General features: G+C 43.7%; 1 protein-coding gene and 1 pseudogene across 6 annotated transcripts in view; one reads left to right on the top strand and one right to left on the bottom strand.

Moving 5' to 3' along the window:
* The window catches only part of Sgms1 (sphingomyelin synthase 1), a 274,571-nt gene that overhangs the window by 237,761 nt on the left and 12,777 nt on the right, over nt 1-24,033 (bottom strand). The gene's annotated exons all lie outside the window — the stretch shown is intronic.
* On the top strand, nt 13,159-13,603 carry LOC110285284 (large ribosomal subunit protein uL15 pseudogene; annotated as a pseudogene).

The following is a 24,033-nucleotide window of genomic DNA, read 5'->3' as shown; positions in this document are numbered from 1 at the left end:
GTAGAGTTTGGGAAGAGAAGTGTGAACTGCTTCTTCATTCTCTTACAGGCAACAGTAGAGGAGGCCTGGGTATGCCATGGAATGTAACTTCATAATTATCTGTGTTCTGAAGACATCTCTTCAAAACCAGAAGTCACAGATTTTTGCCAGACGTAGAGGCAGACAGAATGAAATCTAGAGACCTGTAAGCCCATCTCTATCACCCAGCCTGACAACAGGTGTCAATGAAGTCCAATCCTTCCCCCCGCCCCCATCCTTCCCACCCACTGCCCTACTACAGGCACAAGCTCATCAGGCAGGCTCACCCACGCAAGAGCTGCACTTCACACTGGAGACATTTCCACCCTATACTGACTGGTGAGACATTTTCATTTAAAGTAATAATTGTACGATTAGTATGTAAAAATAAACATCTCCAGATGGTGATGGTGCAGGTCTTTAATTCCAACACTAGGGAGGCAGAGGCAGGCAGATCTCTGAGTTTGAGGCCAACCTGATCTACAGAGTGAGTTCCAGGACAGTCAAAGGCTACATACATAGAGCCTGTCTCAAAAAAATCCAAAATAAATAAATAATCATCAATTTAGTTTTGTCACTAAAAAGTTATTATTCTGAAATATGTTTAAAATAGAGAAATTGTGGAAGCCAGCCTCCAAAATGGTGGCCAATGGTCCCTGCCTCCCAGCACCACTGGACTTCATCTCCTTCCATGCTGAGTAACGCTTCTGTGCACAAATGCCACAACACTGGGGGAGTGCCAGAGAAATGTTCCAAATGTGACCTGAAGACTCTGCAGCTCATAGCTTATTCTGTTGTTGAAGGGGAGCTGTTTGCCAGGACATGAAGACACTCAATAAGTGCTTCAAGAGCAGGGCATACAGCTCGTAAAACACTTGCCATGCAAGCATGAAGACCTGAGTTCAAATCTCCAGATTCCATGTAATAAAGCCAGAAGCAGCAGGCATGACTGCCATCCCAGCGATCCTAGGTAAGAGGAGTGACACAGAAAGGAGAATCCCTGCAAGATCACAAGCCACTGACCAATGACTAGTCGAGACACAGCAGTGAACAACGAGAAAGAGACCCAGCCCCTGGAAGATGAGGACACATATGGATTGTCCTTTGATATGTTCTCTCTCTCTTCCTCTCTCCTCCTCCTCCTCCTCCTCCTCCTCCTCTTCTTCTTCTTCTTCTCTCTCTCTCTCTCTCTCTCTCTCTCTCTCTCTCTCACACACACACACACACACCAACAAAAAGAAGTTCTGCAGAGAGGGACGAATTTTTGGTAAAATATACTTCCTCAAACAGTAAAAACAACCACGCATGTGTGCCATCGTAGAAACAGATCCCTCAGCACTAGGTGGTCCGCACTGCAACTCTGAAAGACCCCAGTCAAAATCATCCAGCTAACCCATTCCCACACTCCTGACCCCTACATGGGAGCTCTGAGATCATGCTCGGGGTTCAGTGAAAGTTCCAATGTAACTGTCATGCAATGATGAGTACTGAAATCAAACACATGATGTAGGCCTCTGTTTGGGAGGCCATGTATGTACTTGCTGACCGCATTTTCTCTGCTCGTTCTTCAGCACCTCCCCAACACGAAGACGTATCCCTAGACTAAGTTTAGAACCAATCATTCCTTTGTTTCTCTCTATGGTCTCACCACATACGTATTCTCAATATGCCACTGTATTGTGCCTAAGTTAAGCCCAATGTAAAGGAAGCACACTGTATATTTTCTCCTGAGACTTCCTCTTCTTTAAGATCTGATGCTGAGATTCATCCCTATCGAGTCACGTGGCTACGCCTCATTCCCTTTTTTTCCCCCCACCATTCCACATTTTTCACTGTGTGAAGAGGCTCACAATTCCCAGTTCTATTCTACTGCTGAGGATCCTGGGAGTTTTCAATTTCCAGCTGTTGTGAATAATGCTGCCATAATATTCTGGCACTTGTCCCCTGGTACCTACGGCAAGTTTCTGCAGGCTCTTCCCAGGGAAAGATGGCAAGGCTAGGGGCCTGCACAAGTTCACTCCTCTAAGCAAAGCCAAATTGTTTTCCAAAGTGTTTGTGTACAGTGGACTCTAGCTGCCTTTCCACAGGCTCGCTCTAAGAGGCATGCTTGTTTTGCTAATTGCAGGGAAAGCTTTCAACCAACAAAGGGGAAAGCTCTCCTTGTGGCCACAACACTGCTGCAAATAGACAGTACTCCACAGCAGTGACCCAGACAGATGGAGCATATTAGTCACAGGACACTGTAGACTTGAGAAGGATGATGGAGACGAGCCAGTACTACACACTGACCATGGGGGTAAGGCCGCTTCTAGACACAGGGTAAATGCAGAGCCTGTTTTCTTTCTGATGGATTCACAGTGAGGCCCTACCTTATTTCTGTTATGATAAAGAGGTGGGGGAAGGTTGAACTTTCTCACAGTCAAACTCAAAACTAAAGCAGAGGGACCAATAGTCTCTACCAAACAGTTCTTCTACCAGAGAACAGCCGTTCTTTTTCCTCTTTTCACCTGTAAGATGGAACTATTGTATACTGCAACTAAGTTTTCCTTTTAGTGCTTCTATTTAAAATTAAATATTTTCTATAAAAAAAATATCCTCTGCAGAGTTAGTTAATCCAATTTCTAAGGTGGAAATGGTAACTTTATATAATAATCTGCATTTCTAGTAAAAATAAGATCACAGACTTTTTGGCATTAAATACAAGTAATGAGAAGCTCTTTACCCTGGGTGATGGTGGCACACACCTTTAATCCCAGCACGTGGGAGGTAGAGGCAGGCAGATCTCTGAGTTCAAGGCCAACTTGTTCTACAGAGCTAGTTCCAGAACAGCCAGGGAAACCCTGTCTCAACACCCCTTCCATGCATCTCCCCCCCCCCCAAAAAAAAGTTCCTTCAATTGGGCAGGAAAGTATTTTTATACAAGCCAAGGAGTCTCAGAAAGACAAAACTAAAATGTTACCTAATGAAATCATTTGAATTCAATCTCTGAATAATTTGTATTTATGTCTTTAAAAATCATTTATCTTGGAGCTAGAGAAATGGCTTGGCAGCTAAGAGCACTGGCTATTCTTCCAGATAACCTAGGTTCAATTCCAAGAACCCACATAGAGGTTTACAACTGACTGTAATTTCATCTACATTATTTCTAGTTCTTCCCACATGGCTAGGAGGAGCATAGCCATTTTGTCCTTGAAGAAATGTTAAGCTGAGATTCTAAGAAAGTTGGCCAGGATAACATAGGCTCTAAAAGAAGATGGCAGGGACAACACTTGAAACTCACCCAGAAGTTTAAAGTACATCTTCTTTCTAGAGTGGACTCTCCAGACCAACAGTTCTCAATCTTCCTAATGCTGCGACCCTTTAATACAGTTCCTCATGTTGGATGACCCCAGTTCCTCATGTTGGATGACCCCCAATCATAAAATTATTTTTGTTGATACTTCATAACTGTAGTTCTGCTAGTGTTATGAATTCGATCTGCAACCCTGGTGAAAGGGTCAACACTCCCCCCCAAGGGGGTCGAGACCCACAGGTTGAGAAACACTGTTGTAACTGATAAACTATCACCTGAGCTTGGAGCTGGGTAGGCAAGTGTTGACCTTGCCTGAGAATGGTCTCCATCAAGGACAAACACAGAGTTACGTGAAGATGACCTGGTCCTCCTGGCAAGCAGGAAGAGCCCAACTCCAGTACCACAAGGGTTTATCCCATCAGGCAAATGTCCTCTAGCACATGAGATCTCCTACAAACTGCAGATATTTTATTTCAAAGGGCTATTGTAAGAATTAATGAGATCACCACACAACTGCATTTGACACATAGTAGGGCATCATACAGATACTTTTACCAGTGAAAGGTGAAGAGAGAAGATTCTCTGGCTACTAACAAATACAAAAGTGGATGCTCACAGCCATCCATTGGACAGAGTACAGGGTCCCCAGTGAAGGAGCTAGAGAAAGGACCCAAGGAGCTGAAGGGGTTTGCAGTCCCATAGGAAGAACAACAATATGAACTAACCAGTACTCCCAGAGCTCCCAGAGACTAAACCGCCAACCAAAGAAAACACATCGTGGAACTCATGGCTCTAGCTGCATATGTAGCAGAGGGTGGCCTAGTCAGGCATCAATGGGAGGAGAGGCCCTTGCTCCTGTGAAGGTTTTATGCCCCAGTATAGGGGAATGCCAGGGCCAGGAATCAGGAGTGGGTGGGTTGGTGAGCAGGGGGAACGATAAAGGGATAGGGTCTTTTCGGAGGGGAAACTAGGAAAGGGGATAATATTTGAAATGTAAATAAAGAAATATCTAATGATAAATAAATAAAATGGGGGGGGGGAGATTCTCTGGCTACTTAGCCAAAAAAGCAAGGAGCTGATTTTAGACAAAGCCTCATTCTTCACAATGAAGGACCTGATAAGATTTTGACAGCCATACACGTATCTAATGGTTCTTTACTAATACCAAGACTTCCTAGTTCTGGGGCTGGAGAGATGTTTTTGCTGGGGGGGGTAAAAAAAAAAAAAAAAACAAAAGAGTTCTTGCTGCTCTTAATTCAAAGTAGAAGAATTAGGTTCCCAGGCCCCACATGGAAGCCTCCCAACGGCCTGTAAACTCCAGCTCTAGATCTAATGTGCCCTTCTTGCCTCTATAGACACCTGCACACACATGCCTATACACACAATCACACACAGACACAGAGACCAACACACACAAATAATAATCAATAAAGTCTTCAAAAGAAAAAGGGCGTCCTCATTCGGTACTCCCCTAAACAGAATAACCCTGCCAACTAGATCAACCTTTTAGAACATTAGTAAGCATTACACATTTTTATACAAACATTGGAACTGAAAGGACTCAAAGTAAAACATTTGGCTCATTTTTAACTTTTCTAGATCAGAGAAGTCTTAATCACTCATTTAAAATAGCAGCTTTTTTTTTTTTAACCATATTTTGTTTCCTGAAAATCATCCTAAACTATCTGGCCAATGAGGAACCACTCTTGATTAAACAACCATTACAGTGAATGGCAAAATGGACTCTGGCAAACCACTGTTCCAGGAGGTGAGCTCAGCTCCTAGTAGCACCCCTGTGCTGTACGTAAGAGGTATTTTACATATGAAATATGAACTTTGGAACAGAGTGTCCGTGTTAGTGCCTAGGAGTCACCATGGTAACGGATCCTGTTTGCAAGCTGAGGAAGAACAGAGCAGCAGTAGCAGCTCTGAAATTCGGATTGTAGTTCTGCATTGCAAAACAGAGTGCTCCAATCATTCCTGAGCCACCGAGGCTGGTCTGAGAAAGCCTGAGCCACTTGTTTGCTCTGGTATCTGACACAGAGGGAGCAAATGCCTACCAAGGGGCCATTTTTCAAAGCAGATAACTAGGGGGAAAGAGAAACTACCTCAGATTTTACCTTTGATGAGTATGAAGTGCCCCTCCTTGTCTTTTTTGATAACTTTGGGTTGGAAGTCAATTTTATGCGATATTAGAATGGCTACTCCAGCTTGTTTCTTCGGACCATTTGCTTGGAAAATTGTTTTTCAGCCTTTTACTCTGAGGTAGTGTCTGTCTTTATCCCTAAGGTGGGTTTCCTGTAAGCAGCAAAATGTTGGGTTCTGTTTGTGTAGCCAGTCTGTTACTCTATGTCTTTTTATTGGGGAATTGAGTCCATTGATGTTAAGAGAAATCAAAGAAAAGTTATTGTTGCTTCCTGTCATTTTTGTTAAAGAAAGAGAGAAAGAAAGAAAGAAAGAAAGAAAGAACGAACGAACGAACGAACGAACCTCAGAACAGTGTGAACTGTGTGAAGAGAGCAGAGGTGGCCAATGCTCACGTTCTCTCTGTATGACAAGTCCTTTTGCTCCACACATGCCTGTGCTGGCCCATTAAAGAATACATTTGTATTTGTCTCTTCTGAGAGATCTGTAACACAGATCCCTACTTCACAGATAAAGAAACTGACTCTCATAGGTTACAAATGATGTGTCCAAAGTCAGTTACATTACAGGTACTGGCTCAGACCATATTGTAGGTTCTCAGATGTCTCCCAAGCATGGCCTCCTCAGCTCATAAACCTGAAGCCACTACTAATGCCCTATGGGTTTCATAAAACAAAAATGAGATTATACATGCACACATAGAAACACACAAGCATATACTCATATGTATGTGTGTCGAGTCTCCCCTCACCCCCTTCCTCTCCTTATTCCTTGATCTTTAGAATATGCAGGGATAGGTTGGCAGCTATGTTACCATAAATAGTAAGGTATAAGAAACACCTGGAAGAGGATTCCAATAATAACAGTGACAACAGAAAACATGAGCAGAAGATATATAAGCAACAAATGTCCAATACCACAATTAGGGGATGCAAATCAAAATCACAGTGATGTACCAATCAGATACACGCAATGATCCACACCAATCAGAAGGGCTGCTCTTGTTCCTATAACCAACCAAAAAGCTGGTAAGCATCAACTGTAAGAGAAGGAGGACTTATCTGGGCTCACACTTTGAGGCTATACACAGTCCATCGTGAGGAAGGCATGATGGGAGAAGTGGCTGTGCTAGCGGGAACAGGCTACATACTCACTTCAATGTGGACCAGAAAGCAGAGATAGGACAAAGAGCAGAGCTGGGCTACAAAGCTCAGCCCCTCCCCATGCCCCAAGCCTGGGCTCCACTTCTACAACAGCACTGCCCATCAGCTGGGGACCAAATGTTCAACCACGAGAACCTATGGCTATATCTGCATCATAATATTCTGCCCCTGGCCCCCACAGACTAGAGCCATGGCACAATGCATTTAAGTCCAACTTCAAAGGTCCCTATCATCTTCTTTATTAACGAAATCAATTGAACATATACAAGTGTTTTGCTTGCAAATTTGTTTGTCCTCCCATGTGTATGCCTGGTACCCAAAAAGGCCAGAAGGTGTCAGACCCCCTGGAACTGGAATTGCAAAGTGTTCTGAGCTGCCACGTGGGTGCCAAGGTTCAAATCTGAGTTCCCTGCAAGAGCAGGTTTTGCCTTTAACTGCTGAGCCAACTCTCCAGCCCATCCCTATAGTTTTATCCATTTCCACAAGGTTCAACAAAGTCTGTTCTGAGACTTACGTTAATTTCTCAAATGTGCGGCCCTCAGGACAGCCATTTTCCAGCAGGATCCTCTGAAGGCTCTGTCTTTTAAGGCAGTAGCTTTCCAGCTAAATTTGTACTGCAGCACCCTGAAAATCTGATAAGAGGGGTTTTACTCTCAAGTGACCTTTCCTATGGTCACAATGCAAAGCCCAGGTTCCTCCTTAGCGGCACTAATTTCTTTAACAATTACAGCCATGTTGTCTGCACCATATCTTCTCTTCAACTTTAGCTAGGTTCACATCCCTCTCCCTCCCAGACTACATGTTTCCTGTTTCTATTCTGACTTCTGCTCTATCGCACACTTTTTTTTTTTTTTTTTTTTTTTTTTTTTGGTTTTTCGAGACAGGGTTTCTCTGTGTAGCCCTGGCTGTCCTGGCACTCACTTTGTAGACCAGGCTGGCCTCGAACTCAGAAATCCGCCTGCCTCTGCCTCCCGAGTGCTGGGATTAAAGGCGTGCGCCACCACGCCCGGCTCTATCGCACACTTTAAATCTCAGTAAATGCAGTGTGCAACAACCACACTGAAATCTATCATGGGCTCTTGAAATTCCCTCTGCCAAACAAACAGTCCATTGTTTTTTACTTCAGTTTCACTCAAGCTTTCAGGACACAGGCAGAAATGCAGGCAGAGCCTTTGTCAAATCAAACATCAGTGGCCTCTAGCAGGCAGCTCCAGATACGGGTCCTTGCTTCCCTTCAGAAAGTCTTGAGTAAGCTCTGCTCATAAAACTCGTGGGCTTGTCAATCCCACGGCCACAATCCTCCAATTCCTTCTTCACCAATCCCAAAGACCCGACCACAAGATGCGGTTTATCACAGCAACAGCGCCTTTGCGCTCACACACTTCCATTAGGAGAAGCTTCTGTGTCTTTTGTAATGTTCTTTATGATAAACCAGCAAACCTAAGTGTTTCCCTGAGTTAATGTGCAAATGAGTGACACCTGAGAGGGGCCGGGGGGGGGGGGCAGCAAGTCCTGATGCAGAACCAGTCAGTTAGAAACACGGGCAAAGGAACCTGAAATGGGAGCCAGTCTTGTGGAGCTGAGTCCTTAAGCTATGGTAGCTGCAGCATCTTCGTAGCTGCGAAGTGCTGGAGAACTGCCTGCCACACATCTGCTGCCAGAAGACACACGTGGAGTGGTATGGAAGAGAACGTGTGTGTAGGTGAGGGGAAAGGGCCAGGTGGTGAGGTGCAAGCCTTTAATCCCAGCACTCGGGAAGCTGGCCAAGGTGGAAGGAGAGCTGAGTTCAGAGTGAGTTCCAGGTCACCCAGGGCTTCATAAGGAAACTCTCTTTCACCACCACCACCACCAAAAAAGTCTATTTACAAAAGAGCCAGGTTAAAGTACAGATCTCTTCTTCTGGCACAGGGGTGAAGAGCTTTCAGGTGACTGAGCACAGCCTAGGGCAGTGGTTCTCAATCTGAGGGAAGTGAACCCTTTGGGCTTAAACAACCCTTTCCCAAGAGTTGCCTAAGAACACTCGAAAACACAGATGTTTACACCACAATTCATAACAGCAGTAAAATTGCAGATATGAAATAGCAATAAATTTTTCTTATTTGTTGGGGGAATCACCATAACGTGAAGAACCGCTTTAAAGGGTGGAAGCATTAGGAAGGCTGATAACCACTTGCCCGGGGGGTTGTGGAAGCTTCGATATATAGGCATGGCTGGTTAAAGCATTTGGCACTCGAGCTTTGGCCCCTCTGGGTTTGTTTGAATGTCCATTGGCTCAGCTGTTTGAACACTTGGTCCCCAGTTGGTGGCACTGCATGGGTAGGTATAGGAGATGTGGCCTTGCTAGAGGAAGGATGTCACTAGTGTTAGGCCCTGAGGTTTCAAAGACATGCACTACTCCTAGTTGATACTCTAATTCCCACATGAGATTTAAGATGTGAGCCCTTAGCTGCTCCCAGCTGCCAGGCCTGCCTGCTGCCTGCCTCACTTCCCAGCCACGATGGCAATGAACTCTCATCTCTCTGGAATAGTAAGCTCTGAGAAGCCCTTCCTTCTATACACTGCCTTGTTTGTGGTGTTTCATCACAACAAAAAAGTAAGACACTCTCTAGTTTTACTTTGCCTACTCTGGAAACCAGCTCATATCCTCCATGACCTAGGAACCCCAGCCACCAGCCACTCCTTTCACAGCAGATTCTGTCTTTTGGGCACCCACATGCTAGAAACTATGGGAAGAGCCCACATACAATCTCCTGAATATCAGTTTTCAGCTAATGTGTTAATTAGCCATTGGTTAGGACCTAGTGCTACCTGCCATGTGTAAGAAAGGCCCAATAGCTCTGTTCTCTGGTCAGTATCTTCTCTTGATCCTCCTCTGGGCAAACAGTGCAAGCAGCTCTCATCCACAAAGTTTTGATCTCTACAAATCCTCTTCCAACTGCTCAGCTTTGGATCAGCTGTCCTGTCTGCCCTGGAACCTGCCCCATCTCTTTTTCTCAAATCTCATCCCAATGGTGACTTCAGACAATCAGCCAGCCAGATATCCTATGTCTCTGCAGATACACAGAGAATGTTCTAGTTTCTATACAGCTCCTTTTTATTTCCTCCTCTTTCTCAAGGCAGGGCCACGTGTAGCCCAGGCCAGCCTCAAACTCACTATGTACTGAGCATGACCCTGAATTCCCCATCTTCCTGGCTTCACATCCAGGTGCTGGATTACAAGTGTGAGCCCCACAGCAGTCCGTACTAGCTACCTCTGATCTCATCTTTCCTATCTTGGATCTTGGCACTGAAATGCATTCCTTGAGGGTAGTTCTTATTAGGAGCCATTAGTGTCACTGTTGGAGCCTAGCATGTTGCTGTGCAACAGCTGTCTGAGTTGGGATTACATCTCGGGAAAAGAAAGGAAAAAGCGCAGAACTGTAAACACTATAAAGTGTTCACTTCGAGCCTGACACTCACTGGGCACTGTCTTAAGTACTGAGCAGTGACCAGACAGCAAGTTCTCTGTTCTCAGTTACTTTTCTGTTGTTGTGATGAAACAACATGACAAGGGCAACTTATAAAAGAGTGTTTAATTGGACTCACGGTTCTAGAGTGTTTGAGTCCCTGATGCAGAGCAATGGCATCATGGCTGGAATAGCTGAGAGGTCATTATCTCAAACCTCAGGCTGAAGGAAGAGAGAGCTCACTGAAAATGGTGTGAGTCTTTTGAAATCTCAAAGCCCTCCCCCAGTGACACACCTCCTCCTACAAGGCTACACCTCCTAATCCTTCTAGAACAGTTCCACCACCAAGAACCAAATATTCAAACACATGAGCCTATGGATGTGACTCTCACTCAAACCACTACAGTCTCTCAGCTTATAATCTTGTAAAAATGAATATGTAACATTCTTGTGAAATTATATATACACACACGATAAATACTTTGTGTGTGTGTGTGTGTGTGTGTCTAAGTATGTAAAGTAAACACATCCAAATATTCATATCGATGAAACTGGGTTCAGATGTTTGTTCAATGCATTTTAGGCCCTATTTTTCTCAGCATCTAATATATTTTAAAGATGAAAAATAGTCTTTAGTGAGAAAAAATAAAATGTAAAGCGTCTGCTCTCTGGGGGGAGGGGGAGGTTCTTGCCAAGTTAACTCATTTCCAAGAATTCTGGATAGAGAAATCTTTACTGTAATCTACTTTTTAACATAATGTTTCATGCAGAAAAAGCAATCAGAAGAGGGGGTTTGGGAGGGGTGGAAACGAACAGGTCCAGCCAACAGAATTCAACTGAATAACAAGAGGAGGTTCTCAAGGGCTGGCGAGATTGTTCAGGGGTTAGGATCGTGTCCTGTTCTTGCAAAGGATATGGTCTCATTTCCCTGCAATCCTATCAGGCAGCTCACAACTGCCTATGACTCTAGCCCCAGGGTATCAGCCACCTCTGGCCTCAAGTGCACCAGCCCTTACTTGTATGCACCAACACACACCTATGTATACATAAGTAAATATAAATGTTTTGTAAAAGACGAAGATAATCTCAGTGGAGCTAAACAGTCTCCATCTCTATCTCCACATCCTCTTAAACAGTAATGGAAGGTAACAGAAGTGTGACGACATACTCATGTACTTTTTCCTCAGGAGACCTCAAGGTGCACAGTGCCCTGGTCTACAGACATGATTCCACAGTAAACCTGTAGGCCGGCATTAGCCCCTTCAAAGATGAGAATCATGTTCAAGACCTCAAACCATTTGCTCATCGTCTGCAGACGTTGCTAAGCATCCATTGCTGGTGACTGACAGGGCTGGCATCCAATCCCATCTAAGTGCCAACACCTCGGTTTTGCTTTCTTTACACCCTAGCACATCCCTCCCACTGTCTGACATTTCTCTCTCTCGGTTCTCATCCACTTCTGAGCACTACAGATGACTGAACCTCATCAAGAAAGAAATCTCTAGCAGGGAGCTGTATAAATTGAAAAAAAAATCCAAGAAATTAGTCCTGAGATAAACAATGTAAAGGTTGGGACTTCCAAATGTTAACTCAGGGCAATAGAAACAAAACTGGGAGATGCTGAGGTTACGGCGGCTAAGTGGTGGAAGGAAAGCCTGGCACACACAAAGTCCTAGGTTCGATCCCCAGCACCACGCACAAAGAAGGAAGGGTTAGAGACGTTTAGAGGGTAAAGAACTGAAGAAGCTAAAAGCACTGTAATTGTCAAAGACGTCCTGGTTTCTGGATTTGCTTGGTTTTTCTCTTTAGCAGTACTAGAGATGGCACCCAGGGCCTAGCACATGCTGGACAAGGGCTCCAAAATTCTTCTTCTTTTATTTTTAATTTGACACACAAAACATTTGAAAGGACACTAATAGTATGATTAGCAACAAAATGTGAGAAAATTAAAAATAAGAATTCTCTTTAATTTTGTCTGTTTCTGTGAACTACACATACAGTCTTACTGAGTAACCAGATGACCTCAAACTTGTCTGATCCTCCTGTCTCAGCCTCCCAACTTCTGGAATTCCAAGTGTGTACAGTCAGATCCAGCTGAAGCATGTTTGTTTTATTTTGGCTATCAAACTGACAGTCCTGTGTTTGCTAGGCTCTACCACTGAACTATATGTTCCACAAAAAAAAAAAAAAAAAAAAAAAAGGACCTCCCCAGTACTGTTTATTTTTCAACACTTGTTACTGTGAAAGTGTACAAAAATTTGTCTTCTATATGAAGACAAAGAAGCAAGACATGGGTGAGCATATTGAAATGTTATTATTTACCATTTTTTTAAAATTAGGACTAGCATAAAGCTTGAAATATATGCTACTGTTTATCCCAGTAGGAGTTGCATTAACTATTCTGAAAGTAAAATATAGAACAAGAAAATGGTAAGAAACGGATTTAATGTTCACATCAATATTTCTGACCTGCAGAGTTTATTCCCGAAATAGAGGCTTTGGCACAAAACAAAAAGCTCTGTGCTTTTCTCATGCTTCCCTCCCACCGAGTCTTAAGCTTAAAAGCTAAGCTGTCCTAGCTCTATGTCCTGGACAGTAAGGACATATTTTACTCAAAACCACATGATCAGGCCAGGGGGCCCAGCCAACCTTTACGGAGAGCCTCAGGACAGTCAGAAGCCCTGTCTCAAAAAGCAACATGGACTACTCTTAGGAAACGCTATCCAAGCTGTCTTCTGACTTCTACACATGTGCATTCATACACAAAACACATTACCAGAGCCCTCTCTTCACCAGTAAGGCCAATGGTTCTCAACCTGTGAGTTTCTACCCCTTTTGGAGGATTAAATGACCTTTCACAGAGGGTGCCTAAGGTCACCTGAAAACACAGATATTTACATTACGAGTCATAAGAGAAGCAAGGTTACAGTTTTGAAGTATCAATTAAATTAATTTTATGGTTGGGGGTCGCCACAGCATGAGGAACTGGATCTAAGGGGTGCAGCGTGCAGAAGGTGAGAAGCCCTGGCTTAACCTTTCATGCTCCTGAAACCCTCCACCCAAAAGAAATGGAGTGGGGCTTTCTGCCACTGCCATGCCATCCAGACTGAGGAAGACCCAGAAACTCCAGGGCCTGGTGAGCCACGGCCACGGCCGCATCGGTAAGTACTGCAAGCACCCAGGCGCTGCGGGAATGCTGGAGGCATGCATCACCACAGGATCAATTTTGACAAATATCACCCAGGTTACTTTGGGAAAGTTGGTATAAGGCATTACCACCTGAAGAGGAACCAGAGCTTCTGCCCAACTGTCAACCTGGATAAACTGTGGATGTTGGTCAGTGAGCAGACACAGGTCAATGCAGCAAAAACAAGACTGGAGCTGCTCCCATCATTGATGTTGTTCGATCAGGCTACTACAAAGTTCTGGGCAAGGGAAAGCTCTCTAAGCAACCTTTCATCGTGAAGGCCAAATTCTTCAGCAGAAGAGCTGAAGAGAAGATTGAGGGTGTTGGAGGTGCCTGTGTTCTGGTGGCTTGAAAGCTATGCCGGAGGTTAATTAAATGCTAACATTTTCCATGTGGTCTTTGCATCCTTCCTTGTCTGCATGTTGGGAATCTGCCTAACATTCTAGGAAGATATGAGGTGTGGGCCCTTGAGAGTCACTCAGTCTGTGGGAATAAATGTAACCCAACTTTACAGTTTTAAATTCCTAAGAAAGAAAGGAAGGAAGGAAGGAAGGAAGGAAGGAAGGAAGAAAGCAAGAAAGAAAAGGGAGTGGGTATACTCACACGAGTGTGTATTTGCCGACATATACCACATCACACTACATTGCAGCCTGCAGCCTGCAGCCTGCATATACCAGGGTTGAGAACTGAACGGTAGGAAACAGTCAAGAGGTACAACGCAGACAGAAGCATCAGAAGTAGGGCCTAAAACAAGGGTTATTATAAAGTGGTGACTACAACCAGAAGTGCTGAGCCTCGTATCCAGAGGGGAGAAGGGAACATGAAGATGCTCACGACCATCAAGGAGGAAGAGGAAGAGCCACTCAGCATGGCAGAACCAGAAGTAGTGTCAAAGATGGGAGCACAGCACAGGAGCATGAGGCCCTGAATTCCATTCCCAGCACTAACATTAATTAACTCTGATAATTTTCAACTCATTAATTAGTTAGAGTCAATGAGGTGATTCAGACGGTAAAGCGCTTCACAGGTCTCGTGACCTGGGCTGGATCCCCAGAACCTACTTGGTAGAAGCAAACCAATCCCCCATCCCCACACAAGCTATCCTATGACCTCTACATGCATATGTGCCCACACAAAATAAATCCTGAAAACGAAACAAATATGCGCACACACATACACACATATATCATACAGCATGAAAATAGACCTTTAATATAAAAACACTATCCACAATGCTATCAGTAAACAGTAGGGGCCCTGTAAACAGAAAGAAAATGGAGAAGATGTCGGCAGCATAAACACATACACTTGACTAACTGGCATATTTTTCATGATGACAGGTAGCCGCATTTGATTATTATCAAGCCTATAACAGTACAAAGCAGCCTATGCCACAATGCTCCAAATACCACCAGGAGACAGCTGGTCTCCCAAGAGTGCAGACACACCTGTGAGCACAGGTAAGACCAACACTTCTGCTCAGAGGGAACCCCCACCCCCGAACCCTCAGGACACAGGAACTGAGGAGCAGCCTGGGACAGGATCCTTCCAGTTTCCGTCTACACCAGGGAGTTGATCCTGTGCTACAGTCCTCCATACCCAAATACCCCTGGGAAAGAACTGGTCTCCCAGGAGTACTGACACATCTGTGAGCACAGGTACCACCAATTCTGCTCAAATTCCTGGCCCAAGAGGGACCAGCCCAGAGCCATCAGGACACAGGGACCAAGGAACAGCAAGGGACAGGATCCTTCTGGTTTCCATCTGCACCCAGGAGCTGACCCTGTGTCACAGCTCTCCATACCCAAATTCCTCCCTGAGAACACAGGCTTGCAAGGGGGACAAGCCACAGTCAGAGACAGCAAGACCAGCTAACACCAGAGATAACCAGATGGCGAAAGGCAAGGGCAAGAACATAAGTAACAGAAACCAAGGCTACTTGGCATCATCAGGACCCAGGTCTCCCACCATAGCAAGCCCTGGATACTCCAACACAACAAAAAAATAAGACTCTGATTTAAAATCGCATCTCATGATGACAATAGAGGACTTTAAGAAGGACATAAATAACTCCCTTAAATAAATACAGGAGAACATGGGTGAACAGGTAGAAGACCTCAAAGAGGAAACACAAAAATCCCTTAAAGAATTACAGGAAGGGCTGGTGAGATGGCTCAGTGGGTAAGAGCACCCGACTGCTCTTCCAAAGGTCCAGAGTTCAAATCCCAGCAACCACATGGTGGCTCACAACCATCCGTAACGAGATCTGGTGCCCTCTTCTGGAGTGTCTGAAGACAGCTACAGTGTACAAAAAAAAAAAAAGAAAAAAAGAAAAAAAGAATTACAGGAAAACACAACCAAACAGGTGATAGAATTGAACAAAACCATCCAAGATCTAAAAATGGAAATGGAAACAATAAAGAAATCACAAAGGGAGACAACCCTGAAGATAGAAAACCTAGGAAAGAGATCAGGAGTCATAGATGCAAGCATCACCAACAGAATACAAGAGATAGAAGAGAGAATCTCAGGTGCAGAAGATAGCATAGAAAACATTGCCACAACAGTCAAAGAAAATGCAAAAAGCAAAAAGCTCCTAGCCCAAAGCATCCAGGTAATCCAGGACACAATAAGAAGACCAAACCTAAGGATAATAGATATAGATGAGAATGAAGATTTTCAACTTAAAGGGCCAGTAAATATCTTCAACAAAAATATAGAAGAAAACTTCCCTAACCTAAAGAAATGCCCATGAACATACAAGAAGCCTACAGAACTCCAAATAGACTAGACCAGAAAAGAAATTCCTCCCATCACATAATTATCAAAACATCAAATGCACTAAACAAAGACAGAATATTAAAAGCAGTAAGGGGGAAAAGTCGAGTAACATATAAAGGCAGGTCTGTCAGAATTACACCAGACTTCTCACCAGAGACTGTGAAAGCTAGAAGATCCTGGCCAGACGTCATACGGACCCTAAGATAACACAAATGCCAGCCCAGGCTACTAGCTCAACAAAATTCTCAATTACCACAGAGGGAAAAAACAAGATATTCCATGACAAAACCTAATTTATGCAATATCTTTCCATAAATCCAGCCCTACAAAGGATAATAGATGGAAAACACCAACACAAGGAGGGGAAACACACCCTAGAAAAAGGAAGAAAGTAATCTTTCTACAAACTCAAAAGATTGCCACAATAATAAAAATAACATCAAAAATAACAGGGAGCAACAATCACTATTCCTTAATATCTCTTAACATCGATGGACTCAATTCCCCAATAAATAGACATAGACTAACAGACTGGATATGTAAACAGGACCCAGCATTTTGCTGCATACAGGAAATGCACCTCAGTGACAAAGGTAGACACTACCACAGAGTAAAGGGCTGGAAAACAATTTTCTAAGCAAATTGTCCCAAGAAACAAGCTGGAGTAGCCATTCTAATATCGAATAAAATCAACTTTCAACCAAAAGTTATCAAAAAGAATAAGGAAGGACACTTCATGCTCATCAAAAGAAAAATTTACCAAGATGAACTCTCAATTCTGAACATCTATGCTCCAAATGCAAGGACATCCACATTCATAAAAGAAGCTTTACTAAGCACACATTGCATCTCACACAATAATAGTGGGAGATTTTTGACACCCCACTCTTATCAATGAGAGATCATGGAAACACAAACTAAACAGAGACCCATTGAAATTAACAGAAGTCATGGACCAAACGGATTTAATAGATATATAGATTATTTCATCCTAAAACAAAAGAATATATCTTCTTCTCAGCACCTCATGGTACCTTCTCCAAAATTGACCATAAAATCTGTCACAAAACAGGCCTCAACAGATAGGAGATTGAAATAATCCCATGCATCCTATTAAATCACCACTAACTAAGACTGGTCTTCAATAGCAACAAAAATAACAGAAAGCCCACATACACAAGCAAGCTGAACAATGCCATACTCAATGATAGCTTGGTCAAGAACGAAATAAAGAAAGAAAAAACTAAAAAATAAAAAAATAAAAGAAATAAAGAAATTAAAGACTTTAGAATTTAATGAAAATCAAGATACAACATACCCAAACTTATGGAACACAATAAAAGCAGTGCTAAGAGGAAAACGCAGCTCTAAGTGCCTCCAAAAAGAAACTGGAGAGAGCATACATTGGCAGCTTAACAGCACACCTGAAAGCTCTAGAACCAAATGAAGCAAACACACCCAAGTAGAGGGCAGGAAATAATCAAACTCAGGGCTGAAATCCACCAAGTGGAAACAGAAAGAACCACACAAAGAATCAACAGAACCAGGAGCTGGTTCTCAAGAAAATCAACAAGATAGAGAAACCCTTAGCCAGACTAACCAGAGGGCACAGAGACAGCATCCTAACAAAATCAGAAATGAAAAGGGAGACATAACAACAGAACACACGGAAATCCAAAACATCAGATCCTACTATAAAAGGCTATACTCAACAAAACTGGAATACCTGGTTGAAATGTACAAATTTCTAGACAGATACCCGGTACCAAAATTAAATCAGGATCAGATTAATGATCTAAACAGTCCCATAAATGGATCCCCTAAAGAAATAGAAGCAATTTGCAAAACACAAGAAAATCAACAAGAGGGAAGACCAATGGGTGGGTACTTCATTCCTCCTTAGAATAAGGAACAAAATACCCATGAAAGGAGTTACAGAGACAAAGTTTGGAGCTAAGATGAAAGGATGGACTATCCAGAATACATCCCATAATCAGCCACCAAACCCAGACACTATTGCATATGCCAGAAAGATTTTGCTGAAGGGACCCTGTTATAGCTGTCTCCTATGAGGCTATGCCAGTGCCTGGCAAATACAGAAGTGGATGCTCACAGTCATCTATAAGATGGAACACAGGGCCCCCAATGGAGAAGCTAGAGAAAGCACCCAAGGAGCTGAAGGGGTCTGCAACCCTATAGGTGGAACAACATTATGAACTAACCAGTACCCCCAGAGCTCGTATCTCTAGCTGAATATGTAGCAGAAGATGGCCTAGTCAGCCATCACTGGGAAGAGAGGCCCCTCGGTATTGCAAACTTTATATGCCCCAGTACAGGGGAATGCCAGGGCCAAGAAGCGGGAGTGTGTGGGTAGGGGAGCAGGGTGGAGGGAGGGTATAGAGAACTTTTGGGATAGAATTTGAAATGTATATAAAGAAAATATCTAATAATAATAAAATAAAATGTTATATAAGAAAAAAAAGATAGCTTTCAAAATACTCTTCTATATAATTATAACACACACACACACACACAAAATAGTCTCCCAACCAAAAAAAAAAAAAAAAAAGCCCAGGACCAGATGGGTTTTGTGCAGAATTCTATCAGATCTTCAAGAAGACCTAATACCAATACTCTTCAAACTATTCCACAAAATAGAAACAGAAGGAGTACTACCCAATTCATTCTATGAAGCCACAGTTACACTGAGTATTCTCCCTTGGAGATGGAATGGTTTCTGTCTAATCAAGAACTTGTCACAATTTCCTTTCATAGAGGACTACTTAAGAGATTTTTTTTTCTACTTCCATCATGTTTAATATTCCAAATAGATTTAAAACTGGTTGAGTGCATATTACTTTTAGCTTCAGAAGAGATCATGTATATTTAAGAGGCACTGAACTATTATAAATTAGTTTGATGACTTAAAAATGTCAATACTGAGTTGTATATTTTAAAATAAATTTTATCAGTTTAATAAAAAAAGTCCAAAGCACCACACTTTCTTTCCCCACAAAATAGGAACTTAATCTCAATTTCCTGTAAGTCCACAAAAATTATCTACAAGCACAGAAAGATGGACTACAGCCAAACCACTAGACCTCCCATGGATGGAGAGGAGGGGCATCGGGTGCTCTAGGGTCACCACCCAGCCTCCCTTCCTACACAGATTTGGAGAAAAATACAAGTCAAAATCAAGATGCTTGCTGTCCAAACATACCATGTAGGCTAGAGCCTCAGCCCTGCCAGAACCCATTGCCATTCTCTGCAAAAAGGCTGATGCTCTGCCCCAACACAAGCTCGAAGATGCACAAGCCGCTGCAACTCCTATCTACAGCCCCACACAGGTCTGCTGAGAGCTTAATCATCTAAGACCAGACTGAGGAAGCAAACACTAGTGCCAGATTTCTCCTCTTGAGGTACTGACAGGCAAGAGCTGTCAAAGCAAAAGATAAGAAAACACCAGGCTGATTTCCAAGAAGGCTGACTGGCCTGGCTCAAAGCTGCTGCCAAGTGTGCTGGGAAAAGCAGTCCACAGACTACAGAGCTGCTTCCCACCTCAGGCAACAGAATGCCATCAATTCAACACGGTTCAAAGTGTCTGGGTGTTCTGATGCCTGGAACCAAAGTGGGTAAAGTGTCCGACCATTATGAAGCATCCATCATGGCTGGTGAGACAGCTCAGCAGTTGAGTTGCTCTCAGCACTGGTTGCTCTTCCAGAGGGCCCGAGTTCAATTCCCAACAACTAACTGTCTGTAACTCCAGTTCCAGAGGATCTGCCCCACTCGCTCAGGCAGACAGACAGAGAGAGCACCAATGCACATAAAAAATAAATCAATCTTAACAAAGAAACAGTTATCTTAGAAAGCACTTTTTAAAGGTTTACTGAAAAGATTGATTCAAACCAACACGTATATAGAGTCAGGTTCACATGTTCCTAGCACACTCGTTCATGTTCATTTCAATGTGGCAGACAGATGTTACGAAATACTATTTAGCTTTTAAAGGGAGAAATCTGAATACATGCTACAAGATACACTAACCCTGAAAACAGTTTGCTCAGAAAAACAAGTTAGATGTAAAAGGGAAAATACTATATAATCCATATCAAGTGCATAGGATAGTCAAATTCATGGCACACACAAATTCATGACACATAAAGCCATAGCTGCCACAGACTGTGCAGAAGGGAGAACGGGAACTATTTAGTGAGTATGGGCTTTCAAGTGATTGAATGCTCTGTAGACAGACAATGGTGATCACTCTACAATCATATGACATACTTAATCCCCTAAATTTTATGCCTGTGTATTTTACTTCAGCTTTTGAAACTAAAAGATATTTGTATTTTTCAAAGAAAAACTATTGAGAGTAATTTCAGTCACCTCACAGGGTTATTACATTTTGGAACTACATAAATATGTACTTTCTTATCGTGCTTTGATTTTGAGGCAGGGTCTGGCAGTGTAGCCTTCCATCTCATATGTGGCCAAATTTAATCTTCAGTCTCAGTCTGGGAAGCAAAGAGCAGAAAGTTCTCTCAAAATGTTAGCAGCGATAAAGTGACAAAGGCCACAGCATCAGCAGGCTTGGACACTGTGAGCAAGACCCAGCACAGAGGTATGAATGGTGACTTCTGAAGACACTGTCCCATGATAGTGGGCATTCCAGACATATCCTAGAAAAACAAAAACAAAACCTTCTCCAGCCAACAACAAACATGGCTTCAGGCAGAGAGACTCTGTACATATTTGCGTGTGATGTTCAAAGATATGGTAGTCACTTATTTGGTATCTTGAGTCTGGTTCAGGATAAGAAATTTCTAGCACTGTGCAGCATGTTCACTGACAATCCCAAAGAGCTTGCTCATAAGCAACAGCTGCATGCAGGAAATGTAGCTCACTGGGGACACAGGAAAGCAACATTCCCCGCGAGTTACCCCACCCTGCGAGGAGTCTGACATCCTTCTTAGGGAAGTCACTGGAGCTAGCTGCAGGCTGTGAAAGCCGAGATACAGATGGAGAAAGAGTCAGGAAACAGTTCTGGTTTCTTGAACTCCATTATCCCAATGCACTGCTATGGTTCAGAGCCAAGGCTGAAGGCCAGGCACTGTTCTCACCTAACTGGCTGTGGGAAGCAGCGAGTGATCACAAAAACAAAAAACAAACAAACAAAAAACAAAACAAACAAAAAACAAAAAACAAAAATATTAGGGGAAAGACAAAAGAACAACCCAAGTTCAGGATCACAATCTCACATCTGTGTCTGAAATTATCCAGGTAAGTTCTCCTCCTCCAGTAGAAGAAGGGGTGAGGGGCTTCTGAAACAAAATCAAAATGTTTCTAAGTAGGCACAAAATCACTTACATAACAAAACTTTGGAGGGTTTGAGACAAACTGACACTCTCAGTTTAGTTATATTGGCAGAGCTACCCAAAACAGTAGCTCAAAATTAAACAAACAAAAGCTTGGATCTTCTGCAACCCCCAGCTCAAATTCAGCCTCTGCCCAGTGTTACACAGTCATTACGCCAATCATTATCTGCTACGAAATTAAGACACAACACTACAACGTCAAACCCTACCAGGATCTGAGCCCGAAAACCGTAAAAGCACATAAGAGGTTTTAGGGTTTTATAGATAGCACACTCCAGTGTGGCAGGACTCGGCTTTGCCTGTGCTGATCCTGTGGGCACTCCACTGTCCATAGGTAATATGCTCACTTGGTGCACATTCAATATTTATAGGAGAAAAGGAGGGGGATGTGTATAGGAAGACACAGCAGCAGCTATTCATTGCAGGCACCAACGGGGCGACTATAGTGTCTACTGTGTTCTGTAAGTGGACACGGAAAATGAAGGGGTCAAAAAAAAAAGTGAGAAGTGGGCTAAGAAGTCAGTCACGAAGGAGCTGCTCTCGGGACCTTGGCACATACAAGCTCAATATTCACAAAGGCTTGGTGTCCGTCCTGCACTCTGAGCCTGGCTGGAAGGGAAAGAGGGCAAGAGGAGAGCACGCATCTATAATACAAGTAACACCTCAGCTACGGCAAAGTCGTCAGGACGGGCACCCCTGAAATGGGGCACAGACCATAGGAACACTGGCAAGGGCATCATCCTTGCTGTTCCACAATGAGAGGCACAGGACATTAGTATGGCCAAGTCAAAGGCCCGACTGCCTGTTAGACTAAAGCTAAGTGAAAAGCTTGCTTCATAGCTGGCTTATATAGACAGCCACCCAATGTCATATCAATAGTTTCTTAACAAAAGAAGTATATACATTTTGCATCCAATGATGCTTTCAAAATACTTTGTTCTCATGGGTGTGTTTTGAAGGTTTGCTGCTAGCCTGTTATGTGGATAGACACAATGTGCTTAACCAACCCTACCGTTGGATGATAGGCTTCCAATGGTGCATTACTGATCAAGACTGATCTTGACTGGTTTGTTTGTTTGTTTGTTTGTTTGTTTGTTTTTTAAGTAAACCCCTACAGTCAGAATGGCTGGGTCAGAGAGTACATGTCTACGCCATTACTCTTTAAGGCTGCCCCACATTGCTTCATCTGAAGGCAACAATCAAGAACCTCCTCGGGGTTGGAAAGTCACAGCACTGACCACCAAAGGCACAGACTGCCCTCTCCAATGGGACACAGCGAGCTAAACCTCAACAGCAGCTCTGAGCACCATCTACCACTCTTCCTAACAGCTCAGCCCCTTTCTCCATCGGCCACTGTACCACTTGGCTCTAACTTCCTCTGGGGAAAACTCAGCCTGTGCCATCCACAAGACAGAAACAAGCCCTGTGTCACCTATGAGGTTCCTAAGATGTCCGTCCCCCTCCTTCCTCTTGGGTAGTCACTTCCCAATTGTCCCTGTAAAAAAACAGGAAGAGCCCTAAAGTCAGGTACTCAGGAATATGATTTTTAACTTTTCACCCAACTGGCCCTCAGACACCTTCACAGAAAAGTCAATGAGTGCTTTAACTACTATGCCCCTAAAAACATATACTTAAATACACCTAAAGTGGCACATCTCACTGTGGAGTCTTCTAAGAGTTCAGCCACAGACCTGGGAGCTGCCAGGTCCATCTAACAGTGCATACATGCGTACACTTGCAAAAGTCCTGACTGTTCCGATGGTCTGATAGCTCTGGAGATTTCCGTTCTGACACTCAAAGGGGGGATCAGTCAGGTTGGGGGACCAAGGAAACTGGGACTCCTGCCCATCCCCCAGCTGGTAACTTTGCAGGGCCTTCCAAAGTAACTTAGGGTGCCCTGAAGCAAATGTCAAATTTCAGATCTCGTGAATGGGTGGCCAAGTGTTCCCAGGCTGGTTCCCAGCCTGAGGATTCACCTCTTGAGCTCTTCATGTGCCTCCTGTTCGCTTCCTCATGACCTAGAAAACTCCATGTGTCCTGGGCTTTGTTTTCTCCACACCTATACATTCCACACTAGTTAAAGCTGAAGTGTCAGAGACTTTGGCCATCCACCAAGACATCTCAGGAGAGCCACAACATTCACGGGTGGCTAGCTATGCATGCAGTAGAGTCTGCAAGGTGAGAAGTGACCAGAGACAAGCAATGGTAAAGTCACATGCAAGGGTAGTATGGACAGAGAACAGTGGAGTACAGAGAAACGGGGGCCAACCGCTCCAAGTGGCTCTGGACAACTGAATGGTCAGGACACCGCCCCGAGAGGAAAAGCAGGGCACACCTCCCTCTAACCTGGGACCTCAGCAGGACCCTCTGTTGCTACTTCCCCCAGCCACCTTTACAACTGTGGGATGCCCAGTTACACCCCATGGGCGTGGCTAAGGGTCTTCACACAACTCTTACACCACAGTGGCTAATATTCCATCGCACATGTGGATAGCCCCAAAGGATACAAGTCCAAGCCCCCTGCTCTTTATGTCACCCTCCTGCCAGCTTTCGGACCCAGACTACTTGCTGTGTCCCGGCTATCTGACTTCCTGTTATCCAGAGGTCTCCTGTGACCCCACCTCCC

Source organism: Mus caroli, unplaced genomic scaffold (genome assembly GCF_978045245.1).
Source record: "Mus caroli unplaced genomic scaffold, Mus_caroli_1 scaffold_20, whole genome shotgun sequence".
Classification (NCBI taxonomy): domain Eukaryota; kingdom Metazoa; phylum Chordata; class Mammalia; order Rodentia; family Muridae; genus Mus; species Mus caroli.
Note: the sequence above shows the minus strand (reverse complement) of the source record. Positions and strands in the feature narration are given on the sequence as shown.